Below are 8970 nucleotides of genomic sequence, written 5' to 3' on the forward strand. Positions count from 1 at the left end.
GCATGTACCTGGGTTTCAGGTTTGATCCCTGGCCCTGGTTGAGATCATGCGGGAGGCAACCAATCAATGTCTCTCTCACATTGATGTTTCTCGCTCTCTCCCTCCCTCCTACTTTCTCTAAAAATCAATGGAAAAATATCCTCAGGTGAGGATTAACAACAACAATAAAAATAAAAAAGAATTGAGCCCTGGCCGGTTTGGCTCAGTGGTTGGAGCATCGGCCTGCGGACCAGAGAGTCCTGGGTTCGGTTCCTGCTAGGGACACGTACCAAGACAAAAAAAAAAGAAGAATTGAGGCCAACAGGATTAAGGTGGTGCACAAGAAGTATCCCTTAGAATGCTTCCCAAACTTTACTGTGCACATAAATCATTTGGAAATATTGCTAAAATGCATATTGTGACTCATTAAGTCTTGGGTAGCACTTGAGATTCAATCCCCAGCCCTGGTCAGGGTCATGCAGGAAGCAATCAATCAATATGTCTCTCTCACATCAATGTTTCTCTCTTTCCCTCCTCCCTCCCTCCCACTCTATATTTAAAAAAAAAAAAAATCAATGGAAAAGATTGAAAAAATCAATGAGTGAAGATTGAAAAAAAAAAAAATGGACAAAGGACCTGAGTAGACACTTCTTCAAACAGCACATACAAATGGCCAAGAGACATGAATAAATGCTCAACATTACTAATCATCAGAGAGATGCAAATTAAAATGACTATGGCCCTGGCCAGTTTGCCTCAGCAGTTAGAGCATTGGCCTGTGGTCCAGAGACCCTGGTTCGGCTCCCGCTAAGGGCATGTACCTTGGTTGCAGTTTGTCCCCAGCCCTGGTTGGTTGTGCGGGTGGCAGCCACTCAATGTATCCTTTTCACGTCGATGTCTCTCTCTCTCTCTCTCTTTCTCTCTCTCTCTTTCCTTTCTCTCCCTCCACTCTATCTGAACAAAAAATGGAATAATGTCCTCGGGTGAGGATTAAAAAAAAAGACTATGAAGTATCACCTCACACCAGCCTGAATGGCTGCCATCAACAAATCAACAAACAAGTGCTGGTGAAGATGTGCAGAAAAGGGAACACTAGTATACTGTTAGGAATGCAGACTGATGCAGCCACTATGGAAGTTTCCTCAAAAAATTAGAAATGGAACTGCCATTTGACCCACTGATCCCACTGCTAGGAATATATCCTAAGAAGCCTGAAACACCAATCAGAAAGAACATATGCACCCCTATGTTCATAGCAGCACTATTTACACTAGCTATGATCTGGAAACAGCCCAAGTGTCCTCAATAGACAAGTGGATAAAAAAGCTACGGTTCATTTACACAGTGGACTGCTATGCAGCTGTACAAAAGAAGAATCTATTACCATTTGAGACAGCATGGAGGGACCTGGAGAATATAATGCTAAGTGAAATAAGCCAGTCAGTGAAAGACAAATATCACATGATCTCACTTATATGTAGAATCTAATGAACAAAATAAAGTGATTAACAAAATAGACCCAGAGACATGGAAGCAAAAGGAAGGGTGTGTATGTGTGCATGGTTATTGGGAAATTTGGTTATTGGGAAATAAACCAAAGAATGTATGTGCATATATGCATAACCAATGGACACAGACAATAGTGTGGTGAAGGCAAGAGGGCAGAGTGGCGAGGAGGGGTCAATGGGGTAAAATGGGGGCACATCTGTAATACTTTCAACAATAAAGATAAATTTAAAAAATTATATAAGGGACGATGCTTGGAATACAATTTAGAAATGGTAAAATAAATGTAATAATGGGTATCAAATGAGTATGGATGCGAAGTACAAAGTGTTTAGAAACACTTTCCTTCCTTCCACTCTGAAAAATCAATGGGGAAAAATATCCTCCAGTGAGGATTAAAAAAAACAAAAAAACAATAAAATGACTATATGCAGTTATATTTTATTACCTTTCTCAGAGTTTACTTAAACTGTTTTTTTGCATCTTAAAATTTTAATTATCTCTTTACAAGTTACCTAAGACCACTCTTAAGAAAGCTGTATAGCCCTGGCTGGTTTGGCTCAGCGGTTAGAGCGTCGGCCTAGGTTCGGAGAGACCCGGGTTTGGTTCCCACTAAGGGCATGTACCTCGGTTGCAGTTTGTCCCTGGCCCTGGTTGGTCGTGTGGGTGGCAGCCACTCGATGTGTCCCTTTCACGTCGATGTTTCTCTCTCTCTTCCTCTCTCTCCCTCCCACTCTATCTGTACAAAAAACGGAAAAATGTTCTCGGGTGAGGATAAAAAAAAAAAGAAAAGAAAACTGTATAAAGTTAGTAACTGCCACAAGCAAACGCCAGGTGGTAGCCCCTGTCAATTTTCCAGAGTCCTGCTTTGCAGGGTGTCTGAATGCACTGCTCTGGGTCTCTGCTCACACTCGCTGGAATCAAATGCAGATTTTATTCCACAGGTCGCTTTTCCCCGTATTTCTTCGTAAACTCTTCTGCATTCTTACAGAATTTTTTATGGTCCTTAGCGTGTTCTTTAGCTAGGTCAGCCCGAAGAGGGTGCCCGGGCTGGGGTCGTGCACCAGTGCTACGAGAGTCTGGATTACCTGGTCAGTTTTCATCGCTGGCTTCCAGTTTTCACCACTAATTACTGGCAGTCAGACCTGTCCCTTTTCATCGGTGTTGGGGTGATAGATCTTTATTTTAAATGTGATCTTCGGTGGTTTGAATGGGTACTCTGCCGGAAAGTTTATTTCGATTCTGAAGGGTCCCTTATCATACGGAGGTTGTCAGGAACAATAAGCCCTTGCCAGGTCAACAAATTAGCTTCGTCAACCTGGGTGTACGGAGGTTTTTCATTGCACGTTCGCGGATTTCTCCACGTGCCTCACCCGCCTCCTGCGGGCCGCCGTCTCGGGTCTGGGGCAGCTGCATTCCCAGGGTACATCGCCGCCGGCGGTTCAACCTTTCCCAGCAATTAAACTTCTGGCGGTATACAGTTTTCCATTTTATGGATAATATTATTCTAAACGTCTTTGTACAAGTGGTTTCTAAGTGTTTTTTCCCTGTTATTCTCTTAGGAAATTTTCTTACCGAAAGTGAAATCAGTGGGTGAAAGGTGTCACGTGTCAACTCTCATTGCATATATTGCCTGACTGCCTTCCAAAAGGTTATCAATTTACCGTGCAGACAGCAGCACACCCATCTCCCCATACCCATTTAGCAAACTTTCTATAAATATAGCAGTTTTTAAATTGAGATGTGCCATGCATAGAGCAAAGTATGCAAATATTAACTATATACCTTGATTAATATTTACAGATATAAATATATAGATATAAAAATCTATATAGACAAATTTCATTTAATCACACCTCCCACCCTATACCCAGATGAAGATTCTGAACATTTTCGGCTCCTTCGAGTTTCTCAGTGCCCCTTCGCAGTCAATACCACCCCCAGAAGTAACCACTATTCTGATTTCCATCACCATAGATTAAAATTTTGTCTAATCTTGAACTTTGTATAAATAGACTCATGCAGATTGTACTCTTATGTGCCTACCTTCTTTTTCTCATCAATTATATCTATGAAATTCATCCATATTCTTGTTGTGTATGGCAGTGGCTCATTCTTTTTATTGATGACTATTATTTCACTAAATGAGCAATTTATTTATCCATTTTTCATTTGATGCATATTTGGGGAGTTTTCAAGTTGGTGCTACTCACCTAGTTTAATAGTTCAATAATTGTGAATTGGTGTCTTAGAGATGTTTCAATATTAATTTCTTCAATTATTGTTGGGAGTGTAGCAGAGGAGATACTAGAGATGAGTCTGAATGAGTGAGCAGGGATCAGATTTTGAAGGACTTTGTGAGCCATGCAAAGGGAGTTAGACTCTCGCATGAACAGAAGGAAGTCACTGAGGGACTTGAAGCAAGGGAGGGAACTTATCCAACTTGCATTTTAGAAAAAATAAACCTGGCAGTAGGGAGAAGAACAAATGGTTTAAGGAAAAACCTGGGGTTAGGAGATCTGTAGGCAGAAAGACTGTGGCAATAGCACATAGGTGAGAGGTGAGCTGGGCCTGAACTGATATGGCAGCAACAGAACTGTTGAATTTGGGGGATAGGGAAGTGGGAGGGTCTGACTAAGGATTTCTGCTGGGTAACTAGGGTGGCAACAGCTGCACTGACTAAGATAAGGAATGAGGATGGGGAGCAGGAGGAGATAGCACTATAGAAAAGATAATGAGTTCATTTTGGACATGTGGAATTTGAGATTCTTGGGGCATGTCCAGGTGGAGAGAACTATTTGTTAATTGGATATGTAGGTGTAGAGTTCTGCCAATGGTCCTGCTAGAGATAGAGATTTGGGAATTTATCAGCACAAAGGTAGAAGATCCTAGAAGGTAAATAAGGTCAGTTAGAATAATAACTGAGGTGGAAGAGGTGGGCATGGAGAAGAGAAGCCAAAGAAGAAGCCTGAAGAACAGAGGCCCAAGACAAACGGAAAAGATGTGGGTCTTTGAAGTCAGGTTGAAAATTCCAAAAAGAGAGAACATACAGAGAGGTAGGTAGGTTAGGGCTGCAAAATAACTTTTGGGTGTGTAAACTAGATCACTGGTGAACTTTTCATAGCAGTTTTGAACTAATGATAGGAGTGGGAGCCAGATTGCAGAGAGTTGAGGAAATGGATGAAGGTAACTAGATTTGCCTTTTTGAAAAATATAGCGCCCTGGCCGGTTTGGCTCAGCGGTTAGAGTGTTGACCCGTGGAACGGAGAGTCCCAGGTTTGGTTCCCTCTAAGGGCACATACTTTGGTTGCAGTTTGTCCCCCGCCCTGGTTGGGGTTGTGTGGGTGGCAACCACTTGATGTGTCTCTCTCACATTGATGTCTCTCTCTTTCTCCCTCTCTCCCTCCTGCTCTGTCTGAAGATAAATGCAAAAATGTCCTCGGATGAGGATAAAAAAAAAATTTGGCTGCAGGTTTAGCTGCAGATGAAAAGAAAGATGGTATCAAGATTAAGGTCAGTTTTCTTTGTTTGTTTCTTAAAGTGACAAATATTTGATCTTGTTTACAGGTTCTGGAGAGCAAGAGATTGAACAAGCGTTGGAGAAATGCGATCGTGGAGTTGGGAGTAGGAGATGGGCATTCTGTGTAGTGACTGGGGGACCGGATAGGAAGAGGTCCACCTTGTCCTTTGAGAGTGGAAGGCTAAGTCCCCAATACAAACTGAAAATCATCAATTTTGGGGGACACCACCCTGCTTCCTGGTGTGGTTTGCCCCAGAACTTTTCAGCAACCTGAGTGTAGGTAGAATGTTGGATTTGCTTACTGTTGATCACTGAGATAGTTTCTAGTTTTTCAATATATTAAATAATGTTAAAAATAATTTTCTTTATTAGTTCCTTTTTTCTTAAAAAAAAAAAATAATATTACAAATACCTTTCAATGCCTGATAAACTTTCTTTCCCCTCTCTTTTGAGGTAATTGTTGGCCTGACGTGGCAATATGTGATTCCCACACAGCTAATGTATAGTCACTAAGTATTTAGTATCCATAATTTACATACAACATTGTTTTGAATGTTCAAAGATTTATTTATTTATTTTCAAATTATAAAAGGAAGTTTATTTAGAAAGTTACAGAGATAGTAGAAGTGAGCCAGCTGGGCTGCGGAGGCTCAGGAAAAAAGTTACAGAGGAAGGAGAAGGGCCCTTGGAGCTCAGCAGAGGGAAAGGTAACCAACCGCCTGGGGGAGAGAAAGGGGGCAGGGAAAGGTGCGGGCATGCTTCCCAGAGGGAAAGCACCTAAAGACCTTTAGTAAATTGGTATTTTACTGTACTTTTCATTCTCTAACTTGCTGCTTTTTTTTTTTTTTTTTAAATCTTCACCCGAAGATATGTTTTTCTTGATTTTCAGAGAGGAAGGGAGAGAGAGAGAGAAAAACATCTGTCAGTTGCCTCCCCTAGGCACCCCAACAGGGGATGGAACCTAAAACCTGGGTTTGCGCCCTAACCGGGAATTGAACCAGAAACATTTTGGTGTATGAGATGATGCTCCAACCAACTGAGCCACCCAGCCAGAACTGTAACCTGTTTCTTTTACTTATTGTTAGATTTTTGAAATTTATTTATATTAATCCATGTGGATGAAGTTAGCTCTGATTAGTTAGCTGCTGTATGATTATTCTTTTTTTTTTTTTTAAATCCTCACCCGAGGATATTTTTCCATTTATCTTCAGACAGAGTGGGAAGGAGAGAGAGAGAGAGAGAGAGAGAGAGAGAGAGAGAGAGAGAAACATCGATGTAAGAGAGATACATCTACTGGTTGTCCCCACAATGACCCCAACCAGGTCGGGGATCAAACTGTAACCCTTGACCGGAATGGAACCTGAGACTCTTTGGTCTGTGGGCCAATGCTCTAACTGCTGAGCCAAACCGGACAGGGCTGTATGATTATTCTTTATAAAAATGCTACAATTTATGCATTTCCCAGTTTTTATTTGTTTCAAGTATTTCATTATTATAAAAAATGAACATGTGCAATATTTTCTTTATGATGATAATTTCCACATTAAAAGAGCATGTATCCTGTGTTTGTTAGGTAATGTTTTATGATTAGATCAAGTTGCTTAATAGTACTGTTGAAATATTTTGTCTTTACTAATTTTTTGCCTCCATATTCTATCATTTATTAGGAGAGGATATTAAACTTTTTAAACATGATTGTGAATTTATCTATGTCTCCCTTTTGTTCTGTGTTTTTGCTTAGTGTATTTTGAAACTTAGCTACTAGGTACATATACATTGATAATGATTATGTCTTATTAAAGAATTGACCCTTTTTTTTTTTTTTTTTTTTTTTTTTTTTTTTTTTTTTTTTTTTATCCTCACCCGAGGATATTTTTCCATTTTTTGTACAGATAGAATGGGAGGGAGAGAGAGGAAGAGAGAGAGGAAGAAACATCGACGTGAAGGGACACATCGAGTGGCTGCCACCCGCACGACCAACCAGGGCCGGGGACAAACTGCAACCGAAGTACGTGCCCTTAGCGGGAACCGAACCCGGGTCTCTCCGGACCGCAGGCCGACGCTTTAACCGCTGAGCCAAACTGGCCAGGGCAAGAATTGACCCTTTTATCATTAAAATATCCCTTACTTCTATTTATAGCCATTGTCTTTATTTTTATTTATTTATTTTTTTTGGTACATGCCCCTAGCGGGAACTGAACCCGGGACTCTCTGGTCCACAGGCCGACGCTCCAACCACTGAGCCAAACTGGCCAGGGCTTTTTAAAAAATTTTTTATCCTCGCCCGAGGACACTTTTTTTGCATTTATCTTCAGATAGAGTGGGAGGAAGAGAAAGAGAGAGAAACATGGATGCGAGAAAGTCACATAGAGTGGTTGCCACCCACACGATCCCAACCGGGGCCAGGGACAAACTGTAACCGAGGTATGTGCCCTTAGTGGGAACCAAACCTGAGACTCTCTGGTCCACAGGCCAACACTCTACCCACTGAGCCAAACTGGCCAGGGCCATAGCCTTTGTTTTAAAATCTATTTTGTCTGATATTAATATTGCCTCTCCAGCTTTATTATTATTAATGTTTGCATGGTATATCCCCCCCCCCCTTTTACTACCATTCTATGTGTATTTAAATGTAAAGTATATCTCTTGTAAATAGCATTTAATTGGATCTTTATTTTTATTTAAATCCTCACACGAGGGTACTTTTTTTTTTTCATTTATCTTCAGATAGAGTGGAAGAGAGAGAGAGAGAGAAAGAGAGAGAGATAGACATAAGAGAGACACATCTATTGGTTGCATCCTGCATGACCCCAACCAGGACTGGGGTCCAAACCACAATCAAGGTACTTGCCTTTGACTGGAATCGAACCCGAGATTCTTTGGTCTGAGGGCTAGTGCTCTAACCATTGAGAAAACTGGCCAGGGCTGGATCTTGATTTTTAATCTAGTCTGATAACCTCTGCCTATCACTTAGAGCACTTAATCCACTTACACCTAAATAATTTATATATTATAAATTTTGGAGACTGATTGTTGGGGTTTATTTTTTATTTTTTTAATGTTTTTATTGATTTGAGAGAGAGAGAGGAAGGGAGAGGGAGAGAGAGAAGCATCGATCAGATGCCTCTATCCGGGCTTGTGCCCTGACCAGGAATTGCACCACAGACCTTTTGGTATGCGGGATGATGTTCAACCAGCTGAGCCACACTGGCCAGAGCCAGATTGTTGGGGTTTAAATCTCAGCTAGTTCACTAAACGTCTATGTAATCTTGATGAAGTTACCTAAACACTTTTTCTTCCCTTCCCTTCCTTCCTTTCTCTCTCTTTCTTTTTTCCTTTTCTTCAGTTTTTTCTTTTTGTTTCAGTTTCTTCATCTGTAAAGAAGGGTGAATAGCAGAACCTACCTTTTGGATATTATGGGGATAAATAAGCATTAATACATAAAATGCTCCAATCATTACCCGAAACTGATAAACACTGTAAAAGGTCTGAGCTGGCTGGAGATCACATCCACAACACCAGGCCAGTGTAGAGCTAAATGGCTTTATTGCATGCGCCTGGGTGCAGGCGGGCTGAGTCACAAATTTCTAGCTCAGCATCAGAATCTCTTTGTCCTCTGGGTTTTATAGTTGCAAACTACAGAAACTAAAAAAACTACATTATAAGAACACCCACATTCTCTTGGCACCGCGTAATTGGTGTCAGGGCTGATGCAAGCTGTCTCAGAGGTAAGGAGTCTGCTCCAGCAGAGGTCTGCGCCATCATTAATCTCCTTTTTTATGGTCCCTTCAAATTTCCCAAGGCCATCATTAACCCCTTATCTTCATGGTTCCTCCGGGTGTCAGTCCCAGGTTTTTTAGAAAACTGCTCGGGTATTTACGTGCAGGAATAACTGGTCAGAATGAAGTTTAATTTTGTTAAAATATTATTAACCCTTTCACACTGTACCTGCTTCTTCCCATGAC

General features: G+C 41.1%; 1 pseudogene; it reads right to left on the bottom strand.

The window, feature by feature from the left end:
• Positions 1–2418: 2418 nt before the first annotated feature.
• On the bottom strand, positions 2419–2901 carry LOC118630571 (annotated as a pseudogene).
• Positions 2902–8970: the final 6069 nt, after the last annotated feature.

Source organism: Molossus molossus, unplaced genomic scaffold (assembly GCF_014108415.1).
Source record: "Molossus molossus isolate mMolMol1 unplaced genomic scaffold, mMolMol1.p scaffold_m16_p_15, whole genome shotgun sequence".
NCBI classification, from domain to species: Eukaryota; Metazoa; Chordata; class Mammalia; order Chiroptera; family Molossidae; genus Molossus; species Molossus molossus.